Consider the following 14,148-nt stretch of genomic DNA (forward strand, 5'->3'; position numbering starts at 1 on the left):
CTCAATGTACCAATAGATTCCAAAGCTTTCATCACGTTTGTCACGTCTTTGAGGCTAATGAGGTCTTCATTGTCTTAGCTATGGCTGGCTTGTTAGTGTGGCTCATGGTCCACTGAGAGTGATGAGGGCCTGATAGCTTGTTTTATACCAGTGGTTCACGGGTAGAGCTCTGACCTCCACAGGTTCAACGTGTGGGCCATCGCTGTTTGTGGTCCTCCTGGCGATATACAGGTCAAGGTACCCAGCATATGGCCACCGTAGGGCCAATGGTGGCTCACTCTGTGGCCATGCGTGTCCAGGTGCCCAGTACATGGCCACTAGTGGGCCACAGTGGTGACCTCCTCTGTGACCCCCACAGGTCCAAGTACCCATTACTTGGCCATTGGTGGGCTACAATGGCGACCTTCTCTGTGGCCCCATAAGTCCAAACACCCAGTATATGGCCACTGGTGGGCCACAATAACGACATTCTCTGTGGCCCTACATGTCCAGGTATCCAGAAAATGGCCACCGGCGAGCCACAGTGACGACCCCCTTCTGTAGTAGCACAGGTCCAGATACCCAGAAAATGGCCACCGATGGGATACATTGGCGACCACCTCTGTGCCACAATAAATACTCACCACATTTACCACCGGAGGAAGTGCTCCTGGGCCAACATCCTGATATAATACTGACAGAAAAGTGAATGAAAATTAGGGAGAATGTCAATGTCTCTGACAGTGTTATCCTGATTTACAACGGATTGAAATGCCGCTACGAGAAGGTTTCCTTCTCCTCCTCCTCCTCAGAAGTGAAGGAAAGAAGGAGAACGGGAAGACCAAACTGGAGATGGAAGGATGGAGTGTGAAACAGATCTTGACTGATCGGGATCCTAAATATGCAAGAATTGGAACGATGTGGTATACAGGGAAGGACTTACTGTCACTGGACTGAACCATGGCATATAAAGCAGCTGGAGGAGACCATAGAAAGATCTGTGGGGCCTAGTTGTGGACAGGGGGATTGTGGATAACGAATAAGGGCAAACGATGCGTTTTCTTCGTCTGGAAGGCAACAGCGGCAGGTAAGGCTGGATGCTGCGGTAAAATCTCCGTCTGCAGCTGAGTCTTGGTCTCTTCTTCTGGTCGTCCTGCTACGGCTCCTCGTCTTGTCTGGCAGCAGCAGCATCAACTGTCTCTCCTGGTCTTCCTCCAGCTATCCTTTGCCCCTATCTCGCTGCGTGTTCTGTGGCCGAATTTGCGATGGCCTTTCTTCCAGTCTCTTGGCTAAAGTTTACCATCCGTTAGTACGATGCCTTCATGGGCATCTTGACGCACTCCACATACCGTAATGAAGAGAACGTATTTACGCAAGGGACTCGGAGGGGAGAAGGGAAAATGTTTGATAGAAAGAAGGTCTGGTCAGAGGTGTGAGGAGGTGTGGTCATGGCACCACTCACTACTTCGCGTAGCCCTGCGTCAGACAACCGTCAAAAACATTAAGCTCGTCGCAGTGATGGCATAAAGCACAGGAAATGGTGGTCGATTTCACCTTAACCTGAAGAACACGGCATTAGCAAGGTAGCGCCAGGAACAGTAGAAGAGCCGCAGTTGCTCACATCCATTCTCAAGCTGTCAAGTGTAGTATGCCAAGACTACAGCTTCCTATCCATAACCAGGCCCCAAAGACCTTTTTATGGTTTCCCTTAGCTACTTCGCGTGCCCTACTTCAGTCAACTGACAGCATATTGACCCCTTTATACCACTTTTTCTATTTTGAATACCCTCTATTCCGTGCACGCCTTTCACCCTCCTGCATGTTTAGGCCCCGACCACTCAAAATATTTTTCACTCCATCCTTCTGTGTCCAATTTCGTCTCCCCCTTCTCCTTGTCCCCTCCACTCCTCACACACACACACACACACACACACACACACACACACACACACACACACACACACACACACACACATACACATATCCTCTTTGTCAACCTCTCCTCACTCCATATGTCTAAACCCATCTCAGCACACCCTCTTCAGCCCTCTCAACCACACTCGTTTATCCACAGTGATCAATCCCTCACTCCACTGTGACCTTTGCCTGCTTGTATAAAACAGCTCCAGTGATCTCAAAATGCAGAGAGAGGGTGTGTGCCAGATAAACTCATCCCCTGCTTCGTGGTGGCGATGAGGAAGAGCACGACGAGTGAGCACCGTCGGCAGGTGCATGTTTTGAGCGAGGCGTGAGTCATACCCCCAGTCAGCTGCCACGAGAGAGCTCTTCAAGGGCTGGAGTGGTCGACGCTGATGATTGGTCAACGGCAACAACAACAACACCACCAACCAACCACCACGGAGGCATGAGTCAGAGCTCCTGAAGTGGTTTAAACCGGTGACATCCCTTTGAAGGTTCTGGCCCTCGGGGCAGCGGTGTTTTGTTGTGGTTGAGGCGGGCGTGGTGGGAGGAGGAGGAGGAAGAGGGGGTTGGGGGAGGAGGAGGGGGTTGCTTCTGCTGCAACAGGTTGGTGGCAGTAGCCACAGCGGCAGGCGGGTGCCTTTGTGGGGTCCTCCCCTCCCGCATGATGAGACACTGATAACAGAGATAAGTCCGGGGTCCAATCAAGTAAATACGGTGGCTTTGTGGTGCCGACGTCGACACAGGAGATATGGATCACACCGACCCAACGCTCGCTCTTCAACGGAGTTCGACCGTCAGGGGGAAATACAGACGAGTTTATTATTTCCTTAAGAGTGGAGTGATCGTCTCCATTTGCCGACCTGTTACGTGACCTGACTGACCTGGTGGGCACCTCGGGTAGCAAGGCTCAATATGCCCTGCCCAGGAGAAGGAGGTGGAGGAGGAGGAGGAGGAGGAGGAGGAGGAGGTCGGGTCGGACCTGTTACTCAATGAAATATTATCAGATCCTCCTGATAGGTTCCTTTGTCAGGGCTCCCGCCGCCTGGGTGATCCTAACGTCCACCTGATTACGTCTTTTAATGTCATCTTTCCTGGTCGACAGGAGCTACCGTGGCCAGAGGTTACGGGTCTGGACCCCTCCTTGTGCCGCTTCCTCCGACGCTACAGCACACCCTTACGAGAAACACTCGACGCTGCTACACTATAGGTCACCACTTACACCAAGATCACCCACCCACCCACACACAAACCCACTTGGGAGTCACCATGGCTCCTAACCTGTCGACAGAGTCCCACCTTAGGAGAATACATAAGAGAGACCAACAGTGTGCTGGTAGATATTAGAATTTCATTAAAGTTCATGGATAAGGGAGTATTCAGCAGGCTATTCACGTCCTGCATAAGGCCAGAACTGGACTATGCTCCTCAAGGTTGGTCACCGCACTTGAAGAGGCACAAAGAACACACAGGAGGTGCAGCAGCATAGGAGGAGAGGGGGGCAGCAAAGACAATGCCAGAATGAAGGGAGCTGAGTCACAGGGCTATGTTAGGTGGGGCCTTAAATTTGCCCACCATGGAAGAGAAATGAGTGAAGTGTGACCTGACCTCAACCTTTCAGTTTCTAAACCAGGCTGATGATGTGTACAGTGAAAAGATCTTCGAAATCTTCGAAATATGTTAGGGGAGAGCAGCTAAAGGCCATGACATGAACTTAAGCAAGACTCTCGTTTAAAAAAAAGATGTGAAGAAGTCCTCTTGCCGATAGTAATCATCGCCAACAAATGACATTTAGGTCCATGCCTCCAACATCACCCAAACCCCAACAGACGAAGCACTTCTAATCTAAACTAACAACATCCCTTCTCTCAAAATTCAAACCAACTTACCCGTGAAACACCATTCAAAGATTAATCACAAACCAACCACATCCCTAAACAGAACGGCTATGAAAAATCAACAGATATATCCACCCCGAAACAATTACTCCTGACCACACGTCATAGTCCAAAACACCTGGAAACGTGCCAACATAGAACCTACACAGAAACCCTCCACGTAATCCAACTCTCCTCCCTCCTATCGCCCTGTATCACTGCTATCACCATATCGAACCTCCTTGATCAACTGATCCACAACCGAGGCATCTAAAACGTCTCACTTTCACTCACATAGCATGGCTATAAGTACACTGCACGTGAACAACGCACAGCACATCCAGGATAGTTTCAACCAACAACAATCACCTTCCCGCACAATACTAGTGGCTATAGATATCAGCAGAGCATTTGACACTGTCCCTTAACACATCCTCACGCAAAAGGTACTTGACACCAACCCTCTACAAAAATGAAAAAAAGCAATTAACTAACTTCATTGCAAGTCGTCAAGCCAGACCTATTCACAAGACCTTTACTTCCCAAAACTACAAACTATACAATGAGGTGTCCTATGGAGCAGCTCTTTCTCTAATCCTCTTCATTTCTTTTCCTACTTGCCCCTCCATCACCTCCTGTGTGAGTCCTTTCAATATGCAGACGAGCTTACAATCCCATCACAAAACCCTGGTACCACAGGAGCGACATCGGACATACAACATATCACAGAACTGGAACAAAGGTACGCCAGTTAATGATGTCTCCATAATCACAGAAACCTTCACTCACCCTTTCAACCCCCAGACATAGAAATCCAGCATGCCCCCTCCACTCCCTTGAATGGACAATTACTCCTACTTAACAGAACTTCATCTATTCTTAGCGTCATCTACAACACACGTAGGACATAGACTCCCCACAACACAAACAACAATACAAAAGCTATAAGAAAACAAAATGCCCCGAGAACACTTATTGGTACCAGCTTTAGACATGAAGAATAACCCCTTCGTATCGTCCTCCCTGAACTATTCCTCACCACCCTGGTCATCCACCGTGTCATAAGCAAGTATAACACAGCAAGAGACCACACAACATACCAACTGAAACAACCGTTGGCTCCCTAGCAATTACAATGATTAAACTCGTACATAACGAAAGAACAATCCTCCCAGTTCAATCTCAATCTGCTAGGCGTTTATATAATTTCCAACAACTTTAGACATTTCTCATCCAATTCGCTCCATAACTGGCCATCAATCCCCCAAGTAGAAATGGAAACCTTATACCTGCCCCACACCTGAATAATCTATACTCACACATTTCCCCTACCCCAAACAAACACAACAGCGACAAAAGAATTATACACCGAAATGACCCCACAACTACCAAACAACTGCCTTCCGAACACATTCTTTAACACCACCACACCAATCGTATACCCATCTGAAACCACGCTCCCCAGACATTTACGAGTAATGCTTTCTCGTTTGCGTTCTCGACACACCCATCTCTACATTACAAACACCCAATCAACATATCACAAGGTTCCTCATGCCCGAGTTGCAACTAGCATACTGAAGACACTGTTGTATCTTAGCGTCACATTACACAGCTTTTCGATCCGTTTTCTAGCCGTAAGAACATCTGCACAAGACGAAGAAGTCGAAGGCAGCATCTGCCTCATATCTCCGTAGTGGTTAAGTTGAATCCAGAGATCGTTGCTTCATGTTATCGGTAAAGACGAGGAGGAAGACTGACGAAATCTTACTGAATATTGAACACACGGTGCCATCAGTCATTATGTGGTGTTGTGTACTGCTTGTCTGAACTCGTCTGATGCTTAGGGAGTATGTTTGTGGGTGGTAAAGTTCCCACCAGCTACGTGCAGCGAGGGCGAGGGTATTGCAGCAGGGGTTACATGTGATGCCCGAGGTTGAGGGACGCGCTGGGAGAGGGCCATCTTCTAGGACGCAGAGGTTTCCGCTCTCGTTCACAAGTGATGAGGTGCTCCTGTGGGTGTCGCACTCATGAGGACCATGCACGGGTGGCACCGTGTGAAGAGGAAAGGGAAGGGGGAATGGGAGTAAAATACAGGTTGAGGAGGGAGTGTATGAAGGAGAGAATTTGGGGGAGGGAGAGAAAAAGAGAGAGAGAGAGTGGGAGGGAGGGGAAGGAGAGGGAGGTCGATCCATGCATGGCTGGCCATGCATGGTTCACTTCGCTCCACCGGCGCGCTGTTTGCTCTTTTCCGATCAGTAATCCAGCGAGCATGACTCTGATGTGATGCGGCACTCGCTCCCGCTCTCTGATGGGAGGCGGGTGGGGGCGTGTGTGTGTGTGTGTGTGGGTGTGTGTGTGGGTGTGTGTGTCTGTGTGTGAGCCCCCTGAAGACCAATGAAGCCGTGTGAGGTATATGGAGTTGCAGCCACTTCCCCTGGCAATTTTACGACCCGGGGAAGAACAGGAGGTGTGAAAATGAGATAGTGTTGCGCCCAGCCATGTTCGGTGCTCTTGCCTACCTGCAAATGGTGTCGGGAGCTATAGTAATAAAGTTTTATGGCGGTCACACTCACCCTCTCCTCCTCCTCCTCCCCGTCTTTAAGTCAGAAGATGGGAAGTCATGGAATCCTTACCGAAACTCAGACCTCTGGTGAGATACATTTAGCAACAGGGGGCTGAGACCTGGGTGAATCATACTCCCAGTGACACAGACACTCAGGGAAATACTGCTCACTTGTTGTCTGTATCAAGACACACGTTCATGATTTATACATACGTACTTGAATACTGTGAAAGAACCATTAGGTATATTTCTGAAAGACTGGCACTTTGGAATGCCTTCAGATATAGAACTCAGATATAAGAAAGTGAACAATGAATGATAAAGAAGGAAATGAATGATGTGAGAAGAGACAGTCGTGTTCTGTTGGGTATTAACGGGTTATATTAAGTATAGAACTTGAGCATACCTATGTTTGTATGGCAATGCCGTTATACTATCATACCAGCATATCTAGACTTTATTCGTTATCTGTTCAGAAACTTATAATGAATTGATTTCGTAGGGATAACAGACGATCTTTTAGGCTCGTATATCATACTGAAGCTGGATGTTTGACACACTTACACACACACACACACACACACACACACACACACGTACATCACTCATGTTTTGCAAGCAGAGGTGTTGGGCAAAGATTACCTTTTTTTCCATTCACCCATCACACTAACATCTACAACCATTCCTTCATACCTTTTTTTCTTCTCATTAATTTCTCATCTAAAGTCCTTACTCTCTCTCTCTCTCTCTCTCTCTCTCTCTCTCTCTCTCTCTCTCTCTCTCTCTCTCTCTCTCTGTCTCTGTCTCTTTTTTTACAGTGGGTCCAAAGACCAGCAATATTTTTCAGATTACTCTTATCAAGTGGAAAGTTGTGATCTCGTCTCTCGTTTTCCTTTTTTCCTACGCGCGCAAGAGTATCTGTCCTCTCAACTGTTTTCCCCTCTCCACCCTCAACTGTGGTACAGCTCCCTCACTTGTAGCACAGAGATTGCTGTCTACCGTCATACCTACTGTAGATCTATGTCTCCTGAAGATAAGACTAAAGAAACTGGTTTGATTCATAGACCCAACACATATATATAGTTCTGGTATACGACTGCATCTAATCTATCTTTCTATCTTTCTAAACATCTTGTTCTCATGAACTTACTATAAAGGAACGTTTCTAAACATCTTGTTGTCATGCGCTATAAAGGAACGTTTCTAAACATCTGTCCTTACTATAAAGAAACGTTTCTAAACATCTTGTTGTCATGTATAAAGAAACGTTTCTAAACATCTTGTTATCATGTACTATAAAGGAACGTTTCTAAACATCTGTCCTTACTATAAAGAAACGTTTCTGAACATCTTGTCATGTGCTATAAAGGAACGTTTCTAAACATCTGTCCCTACTATAAAGAAACGTTTCTAAACATTTTGTTGTCATGTGCTATAAAGGGACGTTTCTAAACATCTTGTTGTCATGTACTATAAAGAAACGTTTCTAAACATCTTGTTGTCATGTGCTATAAGGAAACGTTTGATTCTGACTAACAAACGGTTCTCCTCCTTCAAAGTCATCTTGGTGTGGTGTTTCAGTGGCTTGCTGGGTATCACGTACATACATCTCAAGTCTCTTTCATATATGGATTTCTGTTTCTATATATCTCTCATTGGTCTGCATGTGGTTTGGTGGAAGGGCGTGGACCATATACCTGATGGAATCCAGAGACCTGTATATGATCTGTGTTCAATTACTAGTAACTCAGATTACCTATGATTACCTTTGATGACCTGTGATTACCTGTGATTACTTCTGATTACTCTGTTACCTTTACTGAGTTTATTATCATCCCAACAGACACATTCAAGTGCGAGTCAAAGTTATTCTGTGTCAGTCGAAAAGGGAGTACCCATTTTCAGGTTTCCTTTTTCCTCTGTGCTTTTAATGAACACCATGAGAGGATTCTTGGATATATACATTCCTGAATGTATATAGCGACATCTAAATTCGAGTTGGCTAACAAAGAACGTATATAAAAGTATTGTCAGGAGTGGGATTCGAACCCACGCCCTCAGAGAGGACCAGAATGCCCGCAGCCTTGCTATCGGAAGGCAAGTTATCTTGAGTCTGGCGCCTTAGACCACTCGGCCATCCTGACACAAAGTTTACCCAGCATGGGACTCGAACCCACGATCCTGAGATCAATAGTCTCGTGGTCTGACGACTGAGCCAGGCGTGTGTATGTGTGTGTATGCGCGCTGATCCTTGCGCCCGATGGTACCATCAAGGTCGAAAGTACGATCCTTGATTACGACGATACGACCCTTTTGCACGACGGTACGACCATCGGGCTTGACGACACGACCCTTGTGCACGACGGCACGATAGCTCTACTATCAGTTTCCGTCCACTTTACCGTCAATATAACCATTCTGTCACTCTAGACGGAGGAATGTGTGTGTGGTGTTACGTTCTTCATTGTCCTGTACGCAGTAAGAACATATTTGAATATATATATATATATATATATATATATATATATATATATATATATATATATATATATATATATATATATATATATACATATATATATATGTATATATATATATATCATACTTAATCACTGTCTCCGCGTCAATGAGGTAGCGCCAGAAAACAGACGAAGAATGGCCCATCCGCTCACATACACATATGTGTACATAAACGCCCATGCACGCACGTCTACATACATATACATATCAACATAAACATACATATTCATACACATACACAGACATATATACGAATGCACATATTAATACTTGCTTGCCTTCATCCATTCCTGGCGCTACCCCGTCTCACAGGAAACAGCATCGCTACCCCCTGCTTCAGCGAGGTAGCGCTAAGAGAACAGACAAAAAAAGGCCACATTCGTTCACACTCAGTCTCTAGGTGTCATGTGTAATGCACCGAAACCGCAGCTCCCTATCCACATCCAGGCCCCACACACCTTTCCATGGTTTACCCCAGACGCTTCACATGCAATATCAATACTTCAGTATTATATCAGACAGATGTACGTATTCCCTGCGTGTCGTAGAAGGCGACTAGAAGGGAAGGGAGCGGGGAGCTGGAAATCCTCCCCTCTCTTTTTCTTTTTAGATTTTCCAAAAGAAAGAACAGAGAAGGGGGCCAAGTGAGGATATTCCCTCAAAGGCTTAGTCCTCTGTTCTTAAAGCTTCCTCGCTAACGCGGGAAATGGCGAATAGTATAAAAAAGAATATGGCTAACTCTAACCTTAAATAGGTCAACTGAAAACATACATTCCTTTAAAAGCAATGTCAGGAGTGGGATTCGAACCCACGCCCTCAGAGAGGACCAGAATGCCCGCAGCCTTGCTATCGGAAGGCAAGTTATCTTGAGTCTGGCGCCTTAGACCACTCGGCCATCCTGACACAAAGTTTACCCAGCATGGGACTCGAACCCACGATCCTGAGATCAATAGTCTCGTGGTCTGACAACTGAGCCAGGAGTGTGTGTGTGTGTGTGTGTGTGTGTGTGTGTGAAAGAGAGACTGAGAGAGAGGAAGAAAGAGAGAGAGGTTTAGCTGACTTGGGTCTTGCAGGCCAGGACTTGCACTGAACTCGTGCCATTGGCAAACGAAGGTCGTCTACCAGATCTATATAGAGGGAAAGTAACAGTAACAGTAACAGTAACAGTTATAGTAACAGTAACAGTTATAGTCACAGTTACAGTAATAGTTATAGTCACAGTACCAGTTATAGTAACAGTTATTACAGTAATAGTTACAGTAACAGTAATGATAACAGTTACAGTTATAGTAACAGTTACAGTAACAGTTACAGTAACAGTAGCAGTTACAGTACCAGACCAAACACCTGGTTCTAGGGTCTGGTCTGAGCCACATCTCCAGCTGGACAAACGACCCTTGAACACGACGGTACGACCCTTGAACACGACGGTACGACCCTTGAACCTGATGACCTAAACCTTGGGAACGACGCTACGTCCCTTGTGCACGACTGCACGGCTTTTGTGCACGACTGTACGACTTTTGTGTACGACTGTACGACTTTTGTGCACGACTGTACGACTTTTGTGCACGACTGTACGACTTTTGTGTACGACTGTACGACTTTTGTGCACGACTGTACGACTTTTGTGTACGACTGTACGACTTTTATGCACGACTGTACGACTTTTGTGTACGACTGTACGACTTTTATGCACGACTGTACGACTTTTATGCACGACTGTACGGCTTTTGTGCACGACTGTACGACTTTTGTGTACGACTGTACGCTTTTTGTGTACGACTGCACGACGGAACGACATCTATCCAATCCCTGCAGTTGATGACTGTACTGACCTTCCTTATGGTCATGTGATCATCTGTGGCATTCTAAATGGGGACATGAGTTTGGCATCCCATTTTCTATTGTCCTTTTAATCTACGCCATGCGGGTATATATATATATATATATATATATATATATATATATATATATATATATATATATATATATGCGTGTGTGTGTGTGTGGCTACTTCTAACCTTGCTTTGGCCAACTTACGTATATTCCTTTAAAAGTAATGTCAGAAGTGGGATTCGAACCCACGCCCTCAGAGAGGACCAGAATGCCCGCAGCCTTGCTATCGGAAGGCAAGTTATCTTGAGTCTGGCGCCTTAGACCACTCGGCCATCCTGACACAAAGTTTACCCAGCGTGGGACTCGAACCCACGATCCTGAGATCAATAGTCTCGTGGTCTGACGGCTGAACCAGGCGTGTGTGTGTGTGTGTGTGTGTGTGTGTGTGCGTGTGTGTGTGTGTAATTACTTCTATGTAATTAGCAATTTGTAGAGTACGGGGAGGGAGTTCTATACTTTTGCTACTTTCCTAAGACTTTTTAAACTTCATATTGTTGATCGCATTGACAGCATCATTATAGATTATCCCAGTCATCCACCACACATACGCAATGATCCCAGTCATCCACCACACATACGCAATGATCCCAGTCATCCACCACACATACGCAATGATCCCAGTCATCCACCACACATACGCAATGATCCCAGTCATCCACCACACATACGCAATGATCCCAGTCATCCACCACACATACGCAATGATCCCAGTCACCCACACCACACATACGCAATGATCCCAGTCACCCACACCACACATATGCAATGATTCCAGTCACCCACACCACACATACGCAATGATCTCAGTCATCCACCACACATATGCAATGATCCCAGTCATCCGCCACACATACGCAAAGATCTCAGTCATCCACCACACATATGCAATGATTCCAGTCATCCGCCACACATACGCAAAGATCCCAATCATCCACCACACATACACCATCATCCCATTCATCTACACCACATACCCAACAAATGAACTCCGGTACAACTTTTCTAACAAGTTTCTTGCTTAATATCGTGTTACGGCCTCAGACTCTCCCATATCTGCATCATTCGTACAGCTGTTCACTGTCTACGATATCAAACTGGTCTAGAAATTTAAAGGTTGTGATCAGGTTGCCCATTAATTTTCTCTCTTCCGTGGTGAAATGATTCTTGGTCTCTTACCCTTCCTGCTAATTCAGTTACCCTAAATCTGGCATTATCTTTGTTGTCCTCCTCTGGACCTTCTCTATTAGTTCTTTGTGCTTCATTAAACGCTATGACTAAACGTGAGAATCGTATTCTAATTCTAGACTAATGCAAGATGTGAGCAGCTTCTTGACTGTTTCCTTATCCATACAGTTGAATACAGTTCCTGTACTTGGCAGCAGACGAATTTCTCGTTGACTATGTATCTGATGCGGGACTCTGCCAACAGTTTGGGGACGATTCCGACTTTCAAGTCCCTCTCACACATAGTTTCCTGCAACTTATTTCCTCATAGATAGTATTCAACCTTGAAGCCTTCCTTTGCTGTGGCCAATCCTCATTACTTTACATTCACATGTATCAGACCAACACTGAGTTTGTCTAGGTCCCCTTGTAAGTTGATGCAATCCTCCTCGCTTCCTACTTCTCTCATGACCTTGGCATCATCTGCAAATATGTTCATATAGGAATCCAATGCTTCTGGAAGGTCACCTAAGAAGAGCAATGGTCCCAGAACAGAACCCTATGGCAAGCCATTGGTCACCTCAGTCCATTTAGAGAAGACTTCCCTAACATGACCTATTTGTTCCATTCAACCGAAACAAGCTATCAAAGAAGCTTCCGTCTTATTCCTGCCTGGAAATCCAGCTTCTTTACCAGTCGCTTGATGTGGAATAGTGTAACATCCTTTCCAGCATTCCAAGTGCAGTCAGCCTTCCCAGGCCTCTCTTAGCTCAAAACCAGAGCTCACTCTCTCGTAGATTTCTAAGAGGCTCATCACACATGACTTTTTCGTCCTAAAACCCTGTTGTCTGTCACTTGGGTAGTTCCTCCTCTGCGGAAAATCATCCATTTACTTTCTAATTATCTTTTCCATTTCTCTACAGACCACACTGGTCAGAAAGACCAGCCCCGGAGTGAAGAACATCCTCCAGGTATCTTGTCTTAAAAACAAGCGTATTTGCTCACATCTTCAACACGTATGGAACACCTCTATCAGGACCATGAGTCATGTATGGGTCAAGACCCTTCAATATTCTCTTTATGTCATTTCGACATGTTCGCGCGCGCTCGTGTGTGTGTGTGTGTGTGTGTGTGTGTGTAATAATCATTTAGGCTTCCCTTCTTTGTACATTACGGGGAGGAACGTCATACACTCGTGGGTCTCCATCTCTTAACCTTTCTTTACCATCATACAACTTTGGATAAAACATTTTCTTGAATACATGGGCGAAGGCTGACCTGTTGTTGGCCGACAGAGAACGTGTATCCATTAAAAAGTAATGTCAGGAGTGGGATTTGAACCCACGCCCTCAGAGAGGACCAGAATGCCCGCAGCCTTGCTATCGGAAGGCAAGTTATCTTGAGTCTGGCGCCTTAGACCACTCGGCCATCCTGACACAAAGTTTACCCAGCATGGGACTCGAACCCACGATCCTGAGATCAATAGTCTCGTGGTCTGCTGATTGAACCAGCCACATGTATGGTAGCGGTGGTGGTGGTGTGTGGTAGTAGCTGATGGTGGTGGTGGTGTGTGGTAGTAGCTGATGGTGGTGGTGGTGTGTGGTAGTAGTTGGTGGTGGTAGTGGTGTGTGGCAGTGGTGGTGGTGTGTGGTAGTAGCTGGTGGTGGTAGTGGTGTGTGGCAGTGGTGGTGGTGGTGGTGGTGTAAGCTAAATCTTGTATGAGCACAGACGCCCAGAAAAAGTCCTCCGTAACCTCACCAGTGAGTGAGGTCTTGTTAACACAGGGCCGAGGCACTGTACCTCACATCTCCCACACTTCGAATCTCAGTGACTGGGGGTCTCTTCAGCACAGACGCCGGGCCATCCTCGGGTCCTCAGCTTGATCAGTGTAGCGGAGAGAGAGAGAGAGAGAGAGAGAGAGAGAGAGAGAGAGAGAGAGAGAGAGAGAGAGAGAGAGGAGGAGGAGGAGGAGGAGGAGGAGAACCCCCGCGGGTGTTCCAGTAACTCAGAGACCCACTCGGACCTCTAGCCCTCAAAGCTGGAACAGCTTCGTGGGAAAGAGTCGAGTCTCGGAATTCTGAGCCATCGCAGACCAGTGGTATTTCCGCAATATTTCTTATGAACAGTTGTAATGATAGTACGTTCGTATGGCCCAGGGTGGGGTGCCTGGGGACTGGCAAAAGGCATTTATATCGTGCCCTTCCATAAAGACAAGAGGAACAA

At 46.3% G+C, this 14,148-nt stretch overlaps 4 non-coding genes across 4 annotated transcripts; all 4 read right to left on the bottom strand.

The window, feature by feature from the left end:
- Positions 1–8,370: 8,370 nt before the first annotated feature.
- On the bottom strand, positions 8,371–8,486 carry TRNAL-CAA (transfer RNA leucine (anticodon CAA)). Its single transcript has 2 exons — positions 8,449–8,486; positions 8,371–8,415 (listed from the first exon to the last, which is right to left on the bottom strand). It is a non-coding gene; the product is annotated as a tRNA-Leu (tRNA).
- Positions 8,487–9,649: 1,163 nt separating this feature from the next.
- On the bottom strand, positions 9,650–9,765 carry TRNAL-CAA (transfer RNA leucine (anticodon CAA)). The gene is made up of 2 exons: positions 9,728–9,765; positions 9,650–9,694 (listed from the first exon to the last, which is right to left on the bottom strand). It is a non-coding gene; the product is annotated as a tRNA-Leu (tRNA).
- Positions 9,766–10,925: 1,160 nt separating this feature from the next.
- Positions 10,926–11,041, bottom strand: TRNAL-CAA (transfer RNA leucine (anticodon CAA)). Its single transcript has 2 exons — positions 11,004–11,041; positions 10,926–10,970 (listed from the first exon to the last, which is right to left on the bottom strand). It is a non-coding gene; the product is annotated as a tRNA-Leu (tRNA).
- Positions 11,042–13,245: 2,204 nt separating this feature from the next.
- Positions 13,246–13,361, bottom strand: TRNAL-CAA (transfer RNA leucine (anticodon CAA)). The gene is made up of 2 exons: positions 13,324–13,361; positions 13,246–13,290 (listed from the first exon to the last, which is right to left on the bottom strand). It is a non-coding gene; the product is annotated as a tRNA-Leu (tRNA).
- Between the last annotated feature and the right edge of the window lie 787 nt (positions 13,362–14,148).

The sequence above is a fragment of the Panulirus ornatus genome, chromosome 1 (assembly GCF_036320965.1).
Source record: "Panulirus ornatus isolate Po-2019 chromosome 1, ASM3632096v1, whole genome shotgun sequence".
NCBI classification, from domain to species: domain Eukaryota; kingdom Metazoa; phylum Arthropoda; class Malacostraca; order Decapoda; family Palinuridae; genus Panulirus; species Panulirus ornatus.